The following is a 21,021-nucleotide window of genomic DNA, read 5'->3' on the forward strand; positions in this document are numbered from 1 at the left end:
ACCAGGTAGAGCATGTTTTACACATTACGCCAGGTAGAGTCCCCTTTTTACACATTACAGCAGGTAGAGTCCCCTTTTTACACATTACAGCAGGTAGAGTCCTTTTTACACATTACGGCAGGCAGAGTCCCCCTTTTTACACATTACAGCAGCAGAGTCCCCTTTTTACACATTACAGCAGGTAGAGTCCCCTTTTTACACATTACAGCAGGCAGAGCCCCCTTTTTACATATTATGGCAGGTAGAGCCCCTTACATCCCCCTCCCTACTCTTAGGGTGTAGTATAGTGTAGTCTAGAGTACTGAAGTGTAGTGTAGTATAGTGTAGAGTAGTGTAGTGTAGTGTGTAGGCACGTTCTGCCTTCCCTCCAGGTGATACCTGGAAAGGAGATGTGGTGCCCCACTGCTATAATTACCCCCTAAATAGCCCCATTTACCCTAATCCAGGATAGGAGGGGGTTAAACAGAAAGAGACCTTCATATTGTTCATAATATGCAGCTTATACTGCTGCCTTAGGCTGCTAGACATTGGTGGCAGTGTGAGCAAAGCCAGCGCTGAAGTGATCCGCAGAAAGAAGGAGCCATGCTGCACGTTACTGCAGCACTGACAGGCTCCAGTAACTCGTGTCTCCCCACCAGCCCCAGTGTTTACCTGCTCTTACCGCGACAAATCCAGCGGGGAAGCGGCAGTCGCGGCGGAGAACGCAGGAGATCAGTGATGACAGGCGCAGCACACCCTGAAAGGCGGTCCTGGGTGGTACTTGGAGAGCAGTGATCGGCCTCCCCCCTGTGCCTGTCTGGAGTGGAGGCGGAGAAAATGAGCTTGGGGCTGCGGATGCCAGGCAAGCAGAAGCAGGAGGAGCGTCCATCGTCAGCTGGGGAATATGCGGCCATTCGGGGATTATGTAGAAGGTGCGCCCACAGTGCAAATGCGCTGTGGGCAATGCACCTTCTGCACACACCTAGTTACGGCCCTGACTGTTACTAAAGGACCTGGCTGCCAATCAAGGAGCACCACGCCAAAGTGCTCACCTGATTGGCTGTCCGTTCCTCGCCTGTCAATCAGGCCGGGAGTGCATAGGCAGTAATGGAGGATCACAATCTTCCATTATACTCAATGGTGGTAACTTTGCGGTCTGTGGTAGACCCCAAGGTTAATTAAGGTCACCCACAAGAGAGTCAGGAACTGCGCGTGTATGTACGTGTGTGTGAGAGTTGCCGCACGTGTACATACATTGGTGCCGCCATACGTATGTGAGGTGCCGCGTGCGTTTGTGTCAGGTGCCATGTGTGTATGTGTCAGGTGCTGCACATGTATATGTGTGTATTAAATGCTATGTGCATACATCTGTGTGTGTGTCAGGTACTGCGTGTGTATATTAGTCTGTCTGATGCTGTGCATATGTATGTGTGTGTCAGGTGATGCCTGTGTATGTGTGTGTCAGGTGCTGCGTGTGTTTATGTGTGTCAGGTGCTGCATGTGTATATTAGTGTGTCTGATTCTGCGTGCGTTTGCGTCAGCTGCCGTGCGTGTGTGTGTCAGGTGTATATGTGTGTGAGTGTCAGGTGCTGGATGTGTGTGTGTGTGTGTGTGTGTCAGGTGCTGCACGCGTATATGTGTGTGTGTGTGTGTGTGTGTGTGTGTGTGTGTGTGTGTGTGTGTGTGTGTGTGTCAGGTGCTGCACGTGTATATGTATGTGTGTGAATGTAAAGTGCTGCGCGTGTATGTGTGTGTCAGGTGCTGTGCGTGTATGTGTATGTGTGTTTCAGGTGCTGCATGTTTATATTAGCGTGTCAGCTGCCGTGTGTGTGTGTGTGTGTGTGTGTGTGTGTGTGTGTGTGTGTGTGTGTGTGTCAGGTGTTGCACGTGTATAAGTGTGTGTGTGTGTGTGTGTGCGTGTGAAAGTGTCAGGTCTTGTGCGTGTACATGTGTGTCAGTTGCTGCGCATGTATATGTGTGTCAGGTGCTGTGCGTGTATATGTATGTGTGTGTCAGGTGTTGCACATATATATATGTGTGTGTGCGTGTGTGTGTGTCAGGTGCTGCAAGTATGTATGTGTGTTAGGTACTGTAAGTCAGGGACGTGCAGTCAGGGGAGGCAGCGCCTCCCCTGTCATTAATGATTAAGATAATACAAAGAAGATGCATATGACACATATTCTGTGTCATATGTATCCTCTTAATATTATTTTTATCATTGCTCCTCTCTTTATGTGTTTGGGAGGCACCGATCGTGGTGCCTCCCGTTGTCACCGGGGAAAGGTATGGGGGCGGGCATGGGCGGGGACTAGCCATGGGCAGTAAAAGCCCATTGAAAATATATGGGAAAGCGGCACCATTAGAGGTGCCGCTTTCATACAGGGATGTGCTTTCAACCTATGAAAGCACGTCCCTGTCAGTGAGGCCACAGTGATTGGCCAGCGGTTTCGTCACTGGATCCGCTGTCAATCACTGTGTGGGCGACGCTGGCGGAGGAGGTGCGGGCGGCTGGATGCGGCGGTGGTGCGGGCGGCGGGTTGCGGCGGCGGTGCGGGCGGCAGAAGTTTACCTTTAGCCTACAGAGTTTGGCAGCGGAGCGGTACCAGTTTCAAAAATGGCGCCTCAGCGTCATTTTTGAAATTCAAGATGGCCGCCACAAGCCAATCACGGCTCGCCGCGTCATCGCCCCGCCCTCTCCGGCTGACTTCTATAAGTCAGCGCGAGGCAGAGGAGCGTCAGTCCGACAGCGGAGGAGGAGCTGTGAAGAGCTCCTGAAGAAAGACGATGCCGGAAGTCCTGGATGGGCGGCGGCTATGCAAAAGAGCTTAGCAGCCGCCGCCCACCAGGTGAAGACGCTGGAAGCCCTGGGGATGTGGCGCCCCCCAGGTGAAGACGCAGAAAGCCCTGGGAAGGCGGCGGCCACGCAATAGAGCTTAAAGGCCGCCGCCCCCAGGTGAAGATCCAGTTTAATAAAACTTATTTTTAAGACGTGTGGTGTTTTATTTTAATATTTTCTTTACAGGTGGACATGCTGGCACTTGTGGTTCTCCAAGTGCCAGCATGCTGGGGCAGGCTTGCTGGGACCTGTAGGCCACCTGTAAAGAACAATATTAACATACAATGAACCCCGCACCCACCGCCACCAGGGGTGCGGGGCATAGCACATTGGCTATCAGCCCAGTGCTGGTTATTGCTCGGGAGGGGGGACCCCAATTTTATTTTTTGGGGTTCCCACTTTCCGAGGAATTCCAACCCTGGGCTGACTGGCTCGGGGGGATGATTAATGTTATGGCAGGGGGACCCCACACTGAGTGTCTCCCCTGCTATGGCATTACTCCCCCTGGCTGGTTCTGCCTAGTGCTGGTTTTACTGATGTGTCGGGGGACCACAGTTTGTTTGTTTTGTTTTTTCAGGGGGGGGGGGGGGCTTGTTAGCTGCCAGTGCCTCCCCAACCAGTGACCTCACCGCACGTCACTGCTGCGAGTGTATATGTGTCTGAGTGTCAGGTGTTGCGTGTGTATGTGTGTGTATGTGTGTGTGTGAGTGTCAGGTGCTGCGTGTGTATGTGTGAGCAGGGCCGGTGCTAAGGTGTTCGGCGCCCTCCTGCAAACTTTACATTTTGCGCCCTCCTAAAAATACAGATGTGGCCACTCTCATCTTACCTGCTAGCAGCCGCAACGTAAGCTGCTTCCTGTTTGCGGGAGCGTACACACAATACGATCCTATGGATCGCGGATACATGCACACCACGGGCATGCTTATTGCGAATAACGAGTTGTGTTTGCCGCAATTAGCCTTTAAACTGAAAAGGGACACATCAGTACGTATTTTTGACATGTCTCTTTACAATGGCCCTCATTCCGAGTTGATCGCTCGCTAGAGTGGATGGGGAAAGGGTAACGGCAGGGATGAGGTATGCTTTAGATCCTGTGCGCCGGCATTACATACTAAGGCCTGATACCAAAATTATTTTTTCAGGCGGTGTAAGTGTGTTGGCACTTACACCCCAAAAAAAATGTAATAGCCCCAAATTACTGTCCTTAATGTATGAGGAGAGTATAGGCATAAAAAAAAAACATTTAATAATACATATTGTATATACAATTCTAAATGAAAACACACATGGCAATGTGTAAAGTGGCAACTGTGTAGGTATACTTTAGTCCAAAAGCAGGGTCTCTCACCGTCTAGGGGTGCTGCGGTAGGGTTAGCTTTAAGTAAAGCAAAAGAAGGTCCTGGGCTGGAGAGCACAGCACCACCACAGGTAGTATAAAAGCCTGTTTGCACTGGCTCCTGCTGGCAGGGCAAGGACAGAGGTCTCAGATGGGGAATGGCTGCCAGCGGTGAGTGACAGGGGAGACGGCCACTGAGGAAGGAGCAGGTCCTGCAGGACACGCAGCGAGTCAGAGTCCTGTGTGCGCCCCAGCCAATAGCATTTCAGTAGTGGCTGAGGCGCACACAGGTCTCTGACTCACAGCGCGTCCTGCAGGACCCGCTCATTTTTAAAAAGTGAGTCCCACGAGTGCTGTAGCGTGCATTTTGCGATCACTGAGCACACACTAATATACTCACCCCCCCTCCCCAGCACACACTAATATACTCACACACCCCCTCCCCAGCACACACTAATATACTCACACACACCCTCCCCAGCACACACTAATATACTCACACACCCCCTCCCCAGCACACACTAATATACTCACACACCCCCTCCCCAGCACACACTAATATACTCACACACCCCCTCCCCAGCACACACTAATATACTCACACACCCCCTCCCCAGCACACACTAATATACTCACACACCCCCTCCCCAGCACACACTAATATACTCACACACCCCCTCCCCAGCACAGACTAATATACTCACACACACCCTCCCCAGCACACACTAATATACTCACACACACCCTCCCCAGCACACACTAATATACTCACACACCCCCTCCCCAGCACACACTAATATACTCACACACCCCCTCCCCAGCACACACTAATATACTCACACACACCCTCCCCAGCACACACTAATATACTCACCCCCCCTCCCCAGCACACACAAATATACTCACCCCCCCCCCCTCCCCAGCACACACTAATATACTCACACCCCCCTCCCCAGCACACACTAATATACTCACCCCCCTCCACAGCACACACTAATATACTCACACACCCCTCCCCAGCACACACTAATATACTCACACACACCCTCCCCAGCACACACTAATATACTCACCCCCCCCCTCCCCAGCACACACTAATATACTCACACACACCCTCCCCAGCACACACTAAAATACTCACCCCCCTCCACAGCACACACTAATATACTCACACACCCCTCCCCAGCACACACTAATATACTCACACCCCCCCTCCCCAGCACACACTAATATACTCACCCCCCTCCCCAGCACACACTAATATACTCACCCCCCCTCCCCAGCACACACTAATATACTCACCCCCCCTCCCCAGCACACACTAATATACTCACCCCCCAGCACACACTAATATACTCACCCCCCTCCCCAGCACACACTAATATACTCACACACCCCCTCCCCAGCACACACTAATATACTCACCCCCCTCCCCAGCACACACTAATATACTCACCCCCCTCCCCAGCACACACTAATATACTCACCCCCCCCCCTCCCCAGCACACACTAATATACTCACCCCCCAGCACACACTAATATACTCACCCCCCTCCCCAGCACACACTAATATACTCACACACCCCCTCCCCAGCACACACTAATATACTCACCCCCCTCCCCAGCACACACTAATATACTCACCCCCCTCCCCAGCACACACTAATATACTCACCCCCCCCTCCCCAGCACACACTAATATACTCACCCCCCAGCACACACTAATATACTCACCCCCCCTCCCCAGCACACACTAATATACTCACGCCCCCCCCTCCCCAGCACACAATAATATACTCACCCCCCAGCACACACTAATATACTCACCCCCCCTCCCCAGCACACACTAATATACTCACACACACCCTCCCCAGCACACACTAATATACTCACCCCCCTCCCCAGCACACACTAATATACTCTCCCCCCTCCCCAGCAGACACTAATATACTCACCCCCCCCTCCCCAGCACACACTAATATACTCACCCCCCCCTCCCCAGCACACACTAATATACTCACACACCCCCTCCCCAGCACACACTAATATACTCACCGCCCCCCCTCCCCAGCACACACTACTATACTCACACACCCCCTCCCCAGCACACACTAATATACTCACCCCCCAGCACACACTAATATACTCACCCCCCTCCCCAGCACACACTAATATACTCACGCCCCCCCTCCCCAGCACACACTAATATACTCACCACCCAGCACACACTAATATACTCACCCCCCCCCTCCCCAGCACACACTAATATACTCACACACCCCCTCCCCAGCACACACTAATATACTCACCCCCCCCCTCCCCAGCACACACTAATATACTCACCCCCCCTCCCCAGCACACACTAATATACTCACACACCCCCTCCCCAGCACACACTAATATACTCCCCCCTCCCCAGCACACACTATTATACCCCTCCCCCATGTGTCAGCTGCAGAATGTACCTGAATCACTGCTCCTCGGTATGGAATGGCTGGCTGGCTGCTGGACCTTCTGGGCTGCTGCTCCTCATGTCTGAACGATCCTCCAGTGCAGTCACATGTTGTGCACCACCTTCCTGTTCCTGCCTAATCAGGAAGCAGGCTTAGCAGAGCGTCGGGAGGTGGATGCCCGGCTTTGCTATGAGGACAAATGAAAAAATAAAAGTGCCCAGGCCGCAAAAATAACACTGATGGGAGGGAGAGAGAAGGGGGATAGGGGAGGGAGCGGGGAGCAGCTGTTGAAGACTGCTGTGTCGAAGGGGGTGGGGGCAACACTGCTGCCTGGCTGTTATCTATCTTGACAGGAGGTGTGGGGAGGAGCCGGGAGTAGAGGGAAGGGCCCTGATACCAGATCAGCTTCTGATTATGCTGCCGGCGCCGCTGCTGCTGTCATACATCAGTGTGACAGGCGCGGGCTGCAGCGGCCGGCAGCAAGTAGTACTAGCAGCGCAGGGAAAGTGCCTCATGAGTCCGGCGCCTTCCTGCTTTGCAGGCTTTGCTGAGCAGGTAGCGCCGACACTGTGTGAGTGTCAGGTGCTGCGTATGTATATATGTGTGCGGCAGCTGATGCGCGTGTATATGTGTGTGTCAGGTGCTGCACGTGTATAGGAGTGTGTGTGTGTGTGTGTGTTAAATGCCACATGTGTGTATATGTGTGTGTCGGTTGCTGCATGTATATATTAGTTTGTCTGATGCTGTGCGTGTATATGTGTGTGTCAGGTGCTGCCTGTGTATGTTTGTGTCAGGTGCTGCGTGTGTATATGTGTGTCAAGTGCTGCATGTATATATGTGTTTCAGGTGCTGCATGTTTATATTAGTGTGTCAGCTACCGCGTGTGTGTGTGTCAGGTGAAGCATGTGTATATGTGTGTCAGGTGTTGCGTGTGTATATATAAGTGTCAGTGTATGTATAGGTGTCAGTGTGTGTATAGCAAAGAAAAAAAAACTCAGAATACCATTTAACCAGCGCTTGTATATGGGTCAGTTTTTTTATGTCCTTCTGAAGTCTTTCCTCTAATAGGGTTTTCTCCCCAATTGTACCGGGAAAAGAAAGAAATAGGTAGAACATAGGGTAAAACCTTCTTTAAAAGCGCATATTTATTATAATAAAAATCTACAAAAGACACTAATTGCCCAGATGTTTCATTGACAAAAAAAGCATCCACATAAAAAGATGACAATTAATCTTCAGCGTAGTTGTTACAACAGTATCCGCAATAGAGTACTAATTGCCCAGATATTTCATTAGCATAAATATCTACATATGCAATTATAACAGTAAATCCTCAGTATATTCTATAAGCTAGGGCATTCACAGTGGGATCGATCCTGGTATAGGATAGACGGTGGCTAATTACCTAATTCAGGTGAGAACTGACAACGGACACAGTGGCGGAAGTACCGGAGTCAATGGAGTTGGTTGCCGCCGGGCTCCAGCTCTGAAGGGGGCACCTCTTCCATTGCCTCTGGTCACTTCAACCACTGTGCGCCAGTGAGCAATGAGCGGCTCTCAATTCCATGTAAGGGGAGGCGGGGATTACCGGCAGTGTTAAGCAGTAGAGCACCCGCCTCCTTGCAGCCTGGCTTCCGCATGCAGAGCCAACCAACCTCCTCCTTCTCCCTCTGCTGTGCATCACATGAGTTCCGGGAGCAGCAGCGCCATGGTCCTGCGCTGTATCCTGTAACATGGTGACACGGCCGGCAGCAATGGGTGTAGTGTCTGGCAGCGGATGTGGGAATTAGCGTCCGGCACCATGCAGCCCGCGGCCATGGGGCTCCTCTCTGTGTGGTGTTTGGCCGTAAGTTAGAAGGAATGGGGGGTCTACAGGTCTCCATGGGCATTTGAGCAGGTGGCATCCTATACAGGCAACTCGCTACTGTGTGCGGCCCGGGGCTCTATAAGACGTGTACCAATACAGTATGTTGCGTCCCCACTAAATGGTACAAAGGGGGTTGAGATATTAGACTGATTTATTATACTGTATATGTAATAGAAGAAAAGTGTTAAATAAATGTATTATGTGTGTGCATTCGTGGCAGTGAGTGTATATGTGGTTATGTGTGTGCATATGTGATTATGTGTGTGCATATGTGGTTATGTGTGGGCATATGTGGCTGTGAGTGTATATCTGTGGTTATGGGTGCGCATATGTGCCTGTGAGTGTGTATATGTAGTAATGCGTGTGCATATGGCTGTGAGTGTGTATATGTGGTTATGTGTGTGCATATGTGGCTGTGAGTGTGTATATGTAGTAATGCATGTGCATATGGCTGTGAGTGTGTATATGTGGTTATGTGTGTGCATATGTGGCTGAGAGTGTGCACATGTGGTTATGTGTGTGCATATGTGGCTGTGAGTGTGCATATGTGTCTGTGAGTGTGCATATGTAGTAACGTGTGTACATATGTGGCTGTGGGTGTGCATATGTGGTCATGAGTGTTCATATGTGGCTGAGAGTGTGCATATGTGGTTATGGGTGTGCATATGTGGTTATGGGTGTGCATATGTGGCTGAGTGTGCATATCTAGTAATGTGTGTGCATTAGCACTAGATTGTGGGGCCCCAGGTCGACCCTAGCAGCAGTTTTGGCACACTGGGCACTAGATTGTGGGGCCACGGGTCTCCCCTGGTACCAGTTTCGGCACACTGGGCACTAGATTGTGGGGCCATGGGTCTCCCCTGGCACCAGTTTCGGCACACTGGACACTAGAGTTTTTAGGCCGCGGGTATCCCCTGGCACCAATTTTGCCACTCTGGGCACTAGATTGTGAGGCTGCGGGTCTCCCATGGCACCATTTTTGGCACACTGGGCACTAGAGTGTGGGGCTGCGGGTCGCCCCTGGCACCAGTTTCGGCACACTGGGCACTAGAAGTTGAGGCCGCAGGTCGCCTCTGGCACCAGTTTCGGCACACAGGGCTTTAGACTGTGGGGCCGTGGGTCTCCCCTGGCACCATTTTCGGCACACTGGGCAATAGAGTGTGGGGCTGCGGGTCGCCCCTGGCACCAGTTTCGGCACACTGGGCACTAGAAGTTGAGGCCGCAGGTAACATAGTAACATAGTATTTGAGGTTGAATAGAGGCAAATTGCCCATCGTGTTCAACCTGTTTTAAGTTGTGATGAATCTACATACTTGCTAAATAATGTTTTATGACTAGTTAGCTACTATAACTCATGTTACCCCCGGATTAACCAAGTTGATATTTTAAGTATTATAACCTTGGATAGCTTTTTCATTCAGAAATGTATCCATTCCTTTTTTAAATCCAATTACAGAGTCCACCATTACCACCTTCCCTGGCAGGGAATTCCACATCCTGATTGCCCTAACAATGAAGAACCCTTTCCTCCGTTGCGTTTGGAACTTTCTCTCCTCCAGTCGCAGCGAGTGCCCACGTGTCCTAAACTGTGTTCTTTTAATAAATAATTCCTCTGATAACTCTTTGTGATGTCCCTTTACATATTTGAAGATATTAATAATATCTCCTCTTAGGCGCCTCTTTTCTAGTGTATACATACAGTATTCAGCCTAGTAAGTCTTTCCTTATAGTCCAGTCCTTCTAGGCCTTTAATCAATTTAGTAGCTCGCCTTTGAACACTGATGTCTTTTTTATACAATGGTGCCCAAAACTGAACACAATATTCCAGGTGCGGACGTACCAATGCCTTATACAGCGGCATGATTACATCCGAGTCCCTTGTCTCAATTCCCCTTTTTATGCACGCTAGCACCTTACTTGCCTTCTTTACTGCGTTTTGACATTGTGTACGGTTATTAAGCCTATTATCAATGAATACCCCCAAATCTTTTTCCAAGTCTATTTCCCCTAGGCGTTCCCCAGTTAATATGTAGGATGCAAGTTTATTTTCTGGCACCAGTTTTGGCACACTGGGCTTTAGACTGTGGGGCCATAGGTCTCACCTGGCACCAGTTTCAGCACACTGGGCACTAGATTGTGGGGCCGCGGGTCTCCCCTGGCACCAGTTTCGGCACACTGGGCACTATATTGTGGGGCCGCAGGTCTCCCCTGGCACCAGTTTCGGCACACTGGGCACTAGATAGTGGGGCCGCGGGTCTCACATGGCACCAGTTTTGGCACACTGGGTTTTAGACTGTGGGGCTGCGGGTCTCACCTGGCACCAGTTTCAGCACACTGGGCACTAGATTGTGGGGCCATGGGTCTCCCCTGGCACCAGTTTCGGCACACTGGACACTAGAGTTTTTAGGCCGCGGGTATCCCCTGGCACCAATTTTGCCACTCTGGGCACTAGATTGTGAGGCCGCGGGTCTCCCATGGCACCATTTTTGGCACACTGGGCACTAGAGTGTGGGGCTGCGGGTCGCCCCTGGCACCAGTTTCGGCACACTGGGTTTTAGACTGTGGGGCTGCGGGTCTCACCTGGCACCAGTTTCAGCACACTGGGCACTAGATTGTGGGGCCGCGGGTCTCCCCTGGCACCAGTTTCGGCACAGTGGGCACTAGATTGTGGGGCCGCGGGTCTCCCCTGGCACCAGTTTCAGCACACTGGGCACTAGATTGTGGGGCCACGGGTCTCCCCTGGCACCAGTTTCTGTACACTGATCACTAGATTCTGGGGCCGTGGGTTGCCCCTGGCACCAATTTTGGCACATTGGGTACTAGATTGTGAGGCCGCGGGTCACCCCCTGCACCAGTTTCGGCACACTGGACACTAGAGTGTGAGGTCACGGGTCTCCCCTGGCAAGTTTCGCACTCTGGGCACTAGATTGTGAGGCCACTGGACACACCTGAAACCAGTTTCGGCACACTGGGCACTAGATTGTGGGGCCGTGGGTCTCCACTAGCACCAATTTCTGCACACTGGGCACTAGATTGTGGCGCCGCAGGTTGCCCCTGGCACCAGTTTTGGCACACTGGGTTTTAGACTGTGGGGCCGCGGGTCTCACCTGGCACCAGTTTCGGCACACTGGGCACTAGAGTGTGGGGCCACTGGACACCCCGACACCAGTTTCGGCACACTGGGCACTAGAGTGTGCGGCTGCGGGTCGCCCCTGGCACCAGTTTCGGCACACTGGGCACTAGATTGTGGGGCTGGAATTTGGAATATCAAGTTTACATTACTAATACATTACTAATACAGTTGTATGTAATTTAATAAAAATTATGAGTTGGTTTTAGTGTGTGCTTAGCTACAGATAAGTACAGTACGTAGCAAGATCCGCAACTGGCCAGGAAGCAGAGTCACGAGGTGGGGAGTACATAGGTGGTGATCATGCAAAAATGGTGTCTTCAACCCTATTACTATGTGCAGAGCATACAATATCTTATGTGCCATCGCACTCCGCATAGTCTAGCACTGAGCGCACAGAAGTATGGGCAACATCTACACTTGGGTTGTACGGTTGCATTCCTACTGGGGCAAAGCTAAGTGAGGGTATATCGATACAACTGCGTTCTATGCAGCATTGGACGTAAGTGTAAATAGTAAATACACCTGTTTTTAGGCATTACATTTACTGGCTGCTGTAAGTCTGCACTGATGATGATTACAGGTATCAAACCAAGGGTACGATGTACTAAGCATGTAGAGACATAAAGTGGCGAGAGATAAAGTACCAGCCAATCAGCTCCTTTCTTTTTTCAAACACAGCCTGTAACATGGCAGTTATGAGATGACTGGCTGGTACTTTATCTCTCTCCAAGGCTTAGTACATCTTACCCTAAGTGCAGGAATTATGTTCATAACTATCGGTGTACGAGTGGTGCCATTGCACAGGGTGCATGGCCCTTTGAATGGCACCATCAATACTCCATGGCACCTGCATATGGCTTGCAGGGTGCCTTCTAGCACTGCTGCTAAGCTGCCTGAATCATCCAAGTAATGCTCTGGGCAGGCACCTTACAGTTTGTGGAGCTGCCCAGAGCATTCTTAGGATGCTCTGTGTAGAGCCTGAGGCCACTCTCCCTAGGTGGGATGTCATGACATAACAGGTTTAGGGGCATGGTCGGTATAAGAAAGCATAGATCCCTGTTTTGGCCCTGGTAGGGAGATGGTATCGGGATCCCGGAGCTTGGGATGCGAATGTTCAGAATACCGATACTTGGTAAGTAAGCAGAGGCAGAACTCTGGGAGGCAACGGAGTCAGCTGCCGCCGGGCTCCTGCTTTGAAGGGGGGCACCTCTCCTCCTGTTCCGTGTGTTCAGCGACATTAATCAATTAAGTTAAATGACAGCAGCCGGTATCTCTTCCGCAGCCGACTTCCCTACTAAGGACCTTATTTAGCTTCAATTGCAGTTTTGCTTAATTAATACAGGGCAAGGCCGCTCAGCATGCAAATGACCACCAATGATGCGTTCGCAATTCAATTGCAATAGCACCACTGAATTAGGGATTCAGCCTGACTGCGAAAGCAGGTGCAGAACGTCCATGTTTCCCGTTGCAGCGGCCATGTGTGGCGTCATGTGGCCACCCCGAAAATAGCCCAGACCCGCCACTGTTTACACTGCACCCCAACCCCTCACGCAATGCCGCTTCAATAACCCCAACCGTCCTGTGAACGCCTCTGCCTGTCAATCATGCAGAGACATTCGCATCACTGAGATGCAAACGCATCTCCCGGGCCACGCACACGCAGTCCAAGTGCTGCACATGGGCACTAGCCCGAAATTCATCAGTATGCGATCATATCTCAGATGCGATCCATACTGAATAGGGTCCATAGTGTAGTACGTTTTAATCTAAACATGCAGTATTTTTTTTAAAGTATAAAGGTATAAAAAACACATACTGTACAAGATGGTGTGAATAAAGTAGTGATGTGCACCGGACATTTTTCGGGTTTTGGTTTTGGATTCGGTTCCGCGGCCGTGTTTTGGATTGGGACGCTTTTTGGCAAAACTTCCCTGAAAATTTTTTGTCGGATTCGGGTGTGTTTTGGATTCGGGTGTTTTTTACAAAAAAAACTCAAAAACAGCTTAAATCATAGAATTTGGGGGTCATTTTGATCCCATAGTATTATTAACCTCAATAACCATAATTTCCACTCATTTCCAGTCTATTCTGAACACCTCACACCTCACAATATTATTTTTAGTCCTAAAATTTGCACCGAGGTCGCTGGATGACTAAGCTAAGCGACCCAAGTGGCCGACACAAACACCTGGCCCATCTAGGAGTGGCACTGCAGTGTCAGACAGGATGGTCGATTTAAAAAATAGTCCCCAAACAGCACATGATGCAAAGAAAAAAAGAGGTGCACTGTGGTCGCTGGATGGCTAAGCTAAGCGACACAAGTGGCCGACACAAACACCTGGCCCATCTAGGAGTGGCACTGCAGTGTCAGGCAGGATGGCACTTCAAAAAAATAGTCCCCAAACAGCAAAGAAAAATGAAAGAAAAAAGAGGTGCAAGATGGAATTGTCCTTGGGCCCTCCCACCCACCCTTATGTTGTATAAACAGAACATGCACACTTTAACAAACCCATAATTTCAGCGACAGGGTCTGCCATGCGACTGTGGCTGAAATCACTGGTTGGTTTGGGCCCCCACCAAAAAAGAAGCAATCAATCTCTCCTTGCACAAACTGGCTCTAAAGAGGCAAGTTGTCCACCTCCTCCTCATCGTCCGATTCCTCACCCCTTTCACTGCTTACATCCCCCTCCTCACAGATTATTAAATCGTCCCCACTGGAATCCACCATCACAGGTCCCTGTGTACCGTCTGGAGGCAATTGCTGGTAAATGTCTCCACGGAGGAATTGATTATAATTCATTTTGATGAACATCATCGTCTCCACATTTTCTAGAAGTAACCTCCTACGCCGATCGCTTACAAGGTTACCGGCTGCACTAAACACTCCTTCGGAGTACACACTGGAGGGGGGGGGGGCAACTTAGATAAAATAAAGCCAGTTTGGGCGAGGGCCTCCACATTGCCTCTTTTTCCTGTCATTTTATGTACGGACTGTCTGACATGCCTACTTGGATGCTGTCACTCGTATAATCCTCCACCATTCTTTCAATGGTGACAGAAACATATGCAGTGACAGTAGAAGACGTGTCAGTAATCGTTGGCAGGTCCTTCAGTCCGGACCAGATGTCAGCTATCGCTCCTGACTGCCTTGCATCACCGTCAGCGGGTGGTTTTGGAAATGTTATCCTTTTGCTGGCAGCTCCAGTGGCGGTATAAAATGAAGGAGGAGCTGTTGGTGGGTCACGTTCCGCTTGACTTGACAATTGTCTCAACAGCAGGTCTTTGAACATCTGCAGACTTGTGTCTGCCGGAAAGAGAGATAGAACATAGGCTTTAAACCTAGGATCGAGCACGGTGGCCAAAATGTAGTGCTCTGATTTCAACAGATTGACCACCCGTGAATCCTGGTTAAGCGAATGAAGGGCTCCATCCACAAGTCCCACATGAATAGCGGAATTGCTCAGTTTTAGCTCCTCCTTCAATCTGTCCAGCTGCTTCTGCAAAAGCCTGATGAGGGGAATGACCTGACTCAGGCTGGTAGTGTCTGAACTGACTTCACGTGTGGCAAGTTCAAAGGGTTGCAGAACCTTGCACAATGTTGAAATCATTCTCCACTACGCTTTAGTCAGGTGCATTCCCCCTCCTTTGCCTATATCATAGGCAGATGTATAGTCTTGAATGGCCTTTTGCTGGTGGCGTTGTCCAATGTCACAAATCCCCAGGAGAGTCCAATTGGGGTAAGCCAATCTGCGATGTTCCTCAGTTTCCGTAAGAGGTTGTCAGCTGTGTGCCTCTTATGGAAAGCGGTGATACAAAGCGTAGCCTGTCTAGGAACGAGTTGGCGTTTGCAAGATGCTGCTACTGGTGCCGCCGCTGCTGTTGTTGCTGCGGGAGGCAATACATCTACCAAGTGGGCTGTCACAGTCATATAGTCCTTAGTCTGCCCTGCTCCACTTGTCCACATGTCCATGGTTAAGTGGACATTGGGTACAACTGCATTTTTTAGGACACTGGTGACTCTTTTTCTGACGTCTGTGTACATTATCTGTATCGCCTGCCTAGAGAAGTGGAACCTAGATGGTATTTGGTACCGGGGACACACTACCTCAATCAATTCTCTTAGTCCCACTGAACTAATGGCGGATACCAGACGCATGTCTAACACCAACATAGTTGTCAAGGCCTGAGTTATCCGCTTTGCAACAGGATGACTGCTGTGATATTTCATCTTCCTCGCAAAGGACTGTTGGACAGTCAATTGCTTACTGGAAGTAGTACAAGTGGTCTTCTGACTTCCCCTCTGGGATGTCAATCAACTCCCAGCAGCAACAACAGCAGCGCCAGCAGCAGTAGGCGTTACACTCAAGGATCCATCGGAGGAATCCCAGTTAGGAGAGGACTCGTCAGACTTGCCAGTGACATGGCCTGCAGGACTATTGGCATTCCTGTCTAAGGAGGAAATTGACATTGAGGGAGTTGGTCGTGTGGTTTGCAGGAGCTTGGGTACAAGAAGAAGAAGGGATTTAGTTGTCAGTGGACTGCTTCTGCTGTCACCCAAAGTTTTTTAACTTGTCAATGACTTCTGATGAATGCGCTCCAGGTGACGTATAAGGGAGGATGTTCCTAGGTGGTTAACGTCCTTACCCCTACTTATTACAGCTTGACAAAGGCAACACATGGCTTGACACCAGTTGTCCGCATTTCTGTTGAAATAATTCCACACCGAAGAGGTGATTTTTTTTGTATTTTGACCAGGCATGTCAATGGCCTTATTCATCCCACGGACAACAGGTGTCTCCCCGGGTGCCTGATTTAAACAAACCACCTCTCCATCAGAATCCGCCTTGTCAATTCCTCCTCAGCGCCAGCAACACCCATGTCCTCATCCTGGTGTACTTCAACAGTGACATCTTTAATTTGACTATCAGGAACTGGACTGTGGGTGCTCCTTCCAGCACTTGCAGGGGGCGTGCAAATGGTGGAAGACGCGAGCTCTTCCCGTCCAGTGTTGGGAAGGTCAGGCATCCCAACCGACACAATTGGACTCTCCTTGGGGATTTGTGATTTAGAAGAACGCACAGTTCTTTGCTGGGCTTTTGCCAGCTTAACTCTGTTCATTTTTCTAGCGGGGGGATAAGTGCTTCCATCCTCATGTGAAGCTGAACCACTAGCCATGAACATAGGCCAGGGCCTCAGCCGTTCCTTGCCACTCTGTGTCGTAAATGGTATATTGGCAAGTTTACGCTTCTCTTCAGACGCTTTTAATTTAGAATTTTGGGTCATTTTACTGAACTTTAGTTTTTGGGATTTTACATGCTCTCTACTATGACATTGGGCATCGGCCTTGGCAGACGACGTTGATGGCATTTCATCGTCTGTGCCATGACTAGTGGCAGCAGCTTCAGCACTAGGTGGAAGTGGATCTTGATCTTTCCCTATTTTACCCTCCACATTTTTGTTCTCCATTTTTTAATGTGTGGAATTATATGCCAGTAATTTATCTGGAATTAGACGGCAGTAATGTCTGGAATTTGGTACCACTAGATAGATACCAGATACCACTGTGACTGGAATGATGATGACCTATGCACAGTGACAGGACTCTACCACAGCACCCTACAGCAGCAAGATGCAGCACAAGACACTGGACTTTTAGTCACCACAATGTAGCACTGATACTGAGCACAGATATTGAATACTGTTCAGGATACTAGATCTGACACTGGTCAGCGAGAACAGCACTGGACTACTGTACTGTACTACTATATACTGGTCACCACAATGCAGCAATGATAAAAATAAGTACAGATATTGAGCACTGTTCAGGATAATAGAACTGATACTGGGCAGCGAGAACAGCATTGGACTACTGTACTGTACTACTATATACTGGTCACCACAATGCAGCAATGATAATAATGAGCACAGATATTGAGCACTGTTCAGGATAATAGAACTGACATGGAGCAGCAAAATACAGCAATGGACTACTGTACTGTACTACTATATACTGGTCACTACAATGCAGCAATGATAATGAGCACAGATATTGAGCACTGTTCAGAATTCTAGAACTGACACTGGGCAGCGAGAACAGCACTGGACTACTGTACTGTACTACTATATACTGGTCACCACAATGCAGCAATGATAATAATGAGCACAGATATTGAGCACTGTTCAGGATAACAGAACTGACACTGGGCAGCGAGAACAGCACTGGACTACTGTACTGTACTACTATATACTGGTCACCACAATGCAACAATGATAATAATGAGCACAGATATTGAGCACTGTTCAGGATAATAGAACTGGCACAGAGCAGCAAAATACAGCAATGGACTACTGTACTGTACTACTATATATTGGTCACCACAATGCAGCAATGATAATAATGAGCACAGATATTGAGCACTGTTCAGGATAACAGAACTGACACTGGGCAGCGAGAATAGCACTGGACTACTGTTCTATACTACTATATACTGGTCGCCACAATGCAGCAATGATAATAATGAGCACAGATATTGAGCACTGTTCAGGATAATAGAACTGACACAGAGCAGCAAAATACAGCAATGGACTACTGTACTGTACTACTATATACTGGTCACCACAATGCAGCAATGATAATAATGAGCACAGATATTGAGCACTGTTCAGGATAACAGAACTGACACTGGGCAGCGAGAATAGCACTGGACTACTGTTCTATACTACTATATACTGGTCGCCACAATGCAGCAATGATAATAATGAGCACAGATATTGAGTACTGTTCAGGATAATAGAACTGACATGGAGCAGCAAAATACAGCAATGGACTACTATACTGTACTACTATATACTGGTCACCACAATGCAGCAATGATAATAATGAGCACAGATATTGAGCACTGTTCAGGATAATAGAACTGACACTGGGCAGCGAGAACAGTACTGGACTATTGTACTGTACTACTATATACTGGTCACCACAATGCACCAATGATAATAATGAGCACAGATATTGAGCACTGTTCAGAATAATAGAACTGACACTGGGCAGCGAGAACAGCACTGGACTATTGTACTGTACAACTATATACTGGTCACCAGAATGCAGCAATGATAATAATGAGTCCAGATATTGAGCACTGTTCAGGATAATAGAACTGACACTGGGCAGCGAGAACAGCACTGGACTACTGTACTGTACTACTATATACTGGTCACCACAATGCAGCACTGATACTGAGCACAGATATTGAGCTGATATTTAGCTGATATTTGGCTATTCAGACAGAGAACGTAGCCATGTCCTCTCCGCTCAATCTACAGTGCATGAGTGAAAATGGCAGCGACGCGCGGCTCTTTATATGGAATCCAAATCTCGCGAGAATCCGACAGCGGGATGATGACATTTTCCCCCGATCGGGTTTTGCGAGTAAGGCGGGAAGAACCGAGGCTGCCTCGGACCCGTGTAAACCACGTGAAGTTCGGGGGGGTTCGGATCTCGACGAACCGAACCCGCTCATCTCTACTCATTACTTCCTTTAAAACAATAGTAATGATTGCCCCATTCAAAATACGAATAATTTCTTCTATTCACATGTTATGGTATCAGCAAGGGTGTAGCTTCCATAGGTGCAAGCAGTGCAGCTGCTATGGGGCCCAGAGCTGAGATGGACCACCTTCCCTGTCAAAGTAACATATGTTATACACATTTTTCACCACTGGTTGGTACGTAGGGGTCCTTTCAAACTTTTTCCTTGGGGCCTGCAATATATTTAGGTATGCCTCTGGACCTGCTCATTGTAGTGTGGTATAAAATGAACTGAACAGCATTTTAATGTTATATAATAAGAACCGGGGCACTAATGAGGCACAATCTGAACGGGGAGCACTATATATCATAATGTGAATTGGGGGTACTGTGTGGCATAATGTGTACTGACAGCTCTGAAATGTGACATAGGGTGAACGTAAGCACTACTGCAATTCATAAAAGAAACTAAGGCACTACTATGGGGCATAACATTAAATAAGGCTCCACTATGGTTCAGAAAATGAACTATGGCATAAAATTAACAACTGCTGCAGAGAAGTGTCTCTCTAGAAGCATTGGGACAAGGGCCCCTTCAGAATGTTACTATGGTGTAATGATATTCTCATATAAGAAGGCCTACATATATGAGTGCATATATGTACATACTTTTATACATGACTGTCTATTCCTGGTCAAAGGTATATATATACTTGTATATATAGAAAGAGACTAGTATATATGTTCTACTAATTTATTTGACATGGACTGAATGGAGTATCCCTGGTGATATAGGGGAAGAGTGAAGTGTAATACTAACGCAGGACATGGTTGGTGAGGTAACCTTTTGCTCTGACCCTGGATTGAAATAGGGAGGTTACCTGATTGGAGGATGTAGTGCCTGGAATAACCCTGGGCACATGTCTATACATGTGGCTCACGAGACCTCGGCGGGAAGAACACCTCCACGCAACCCTAATGGCAGCAGTATAAATAGAAGAGCCAGACACCAGATTAGGGATTGGACCGGGTGCTCAGCCATGGGAGCGGTTTCTCCTCTTCTGCGCCGCTGATTGGAGCTGTAATTACCAGCGGGCGCTAGAAGAGAGGGTGCTGCGACTACTGGTGGTAGAGCACTGAAGAGCGCTATCCCCCTGCTATTGCCGGCGAGTCAAGAGAGCGGAGACCGGGAGGTGGAGACTTCCGGAGGCTGACAACATCCTGTAAGGAGGAGCGGCACCAAGAGTGACAGTCCGGGGGAGCGCTGGGACTACACGGAAGGCGGCGACATCTAGAGAGGCGGAGCGGCATCCAGAGTGACAGGCCGGGGGAGCGCTGGAACGACACGGAAGGCGGCGACATCGAGAGAGGCGGAGCAGCACCTAGAGAGACAGGTCGTGGAAGCGCTGGAGAGGTCCGGAGAGGAGGCAACACCAAGAGAGGCGGAGTCGCTTCTAGCAGCCGCATCCCGACAACCAGCCGGCCAGTACCAATAGACCTCAGCTGTCAGGTCTTAACAGCGCCTATAAGTACATCCCAGCTCTCCCAAGTGCCTGCCTAGCGGGGAGCTTCATAGAAAAGAACTGAAGCTTCACTGCCCACCAATGAGAGTGAGAAAGGGGAGTGGCTACACGTCAAGTCTTCCAGCTATTGACAGGAGTCAATAGTGAAAACGTCTAAGGTCTGTGTAAAATTGCACCTAACATTGTACCTACATACAACAGGGAGACTTATTTATAGAGTCATACTTATCCAGGATATCATACCCGCAAGGAAAGTGTAGTATTATCATTTCCACTAAGAACAGTATTGACTTTGTCAGAGGCTGAGCAACTAATATCCATATCAGGAGGCATATGGTTTGCAGTACAAGCAAACTCCAGGTTTAT

At 49.2% G+C, this 21,021-nt stretch overlaps 1 long non-coding RNA gene across 6 annotated transcripts in view; it reads right to left on the reverse strand.

Moving 5' to 3' along the window:
• The window catches only part of LOC135056344 (uncharacterized), a 106,360-nt gene extending 99,268 nt beyond the window's left edge, over positions 1–7,092 (reverse strand). For 5 of the 6 annotated variants that reach the window (XR_010243953.1, XR_010243955.1, XR_010243957.1 and 2 more), the window contains exon 1: positions 6,617–7,092. This is a non-coding gene — a long non-coding RNA (uncharacterized LOC135056344). The remainder of the gene's footprint in view (positions 1–6,616) is intronic. The other variant, XR_010243954.1, reaches the window with a different exon arrangement.
• Positions 7,093–21,021: the final 13,929 nt, after the last annotated feature.

The sequence above is a fragment of the Pseudophryne corroboree genome, chromosome 3 (assembly GCF_028390025.1).
Source record: "Pseudophryne corroboree isolate aPseCor3 chromosome 3, aPseCor3.hap2, whole genome shotgun sequence".
NCBI classification, from domain to species: Eukaryota; Metazoa; Chordata; class Amphibia; order Anura; family Myobatrachidae; genus Pseudophryne; species Pseudophryne corroboree.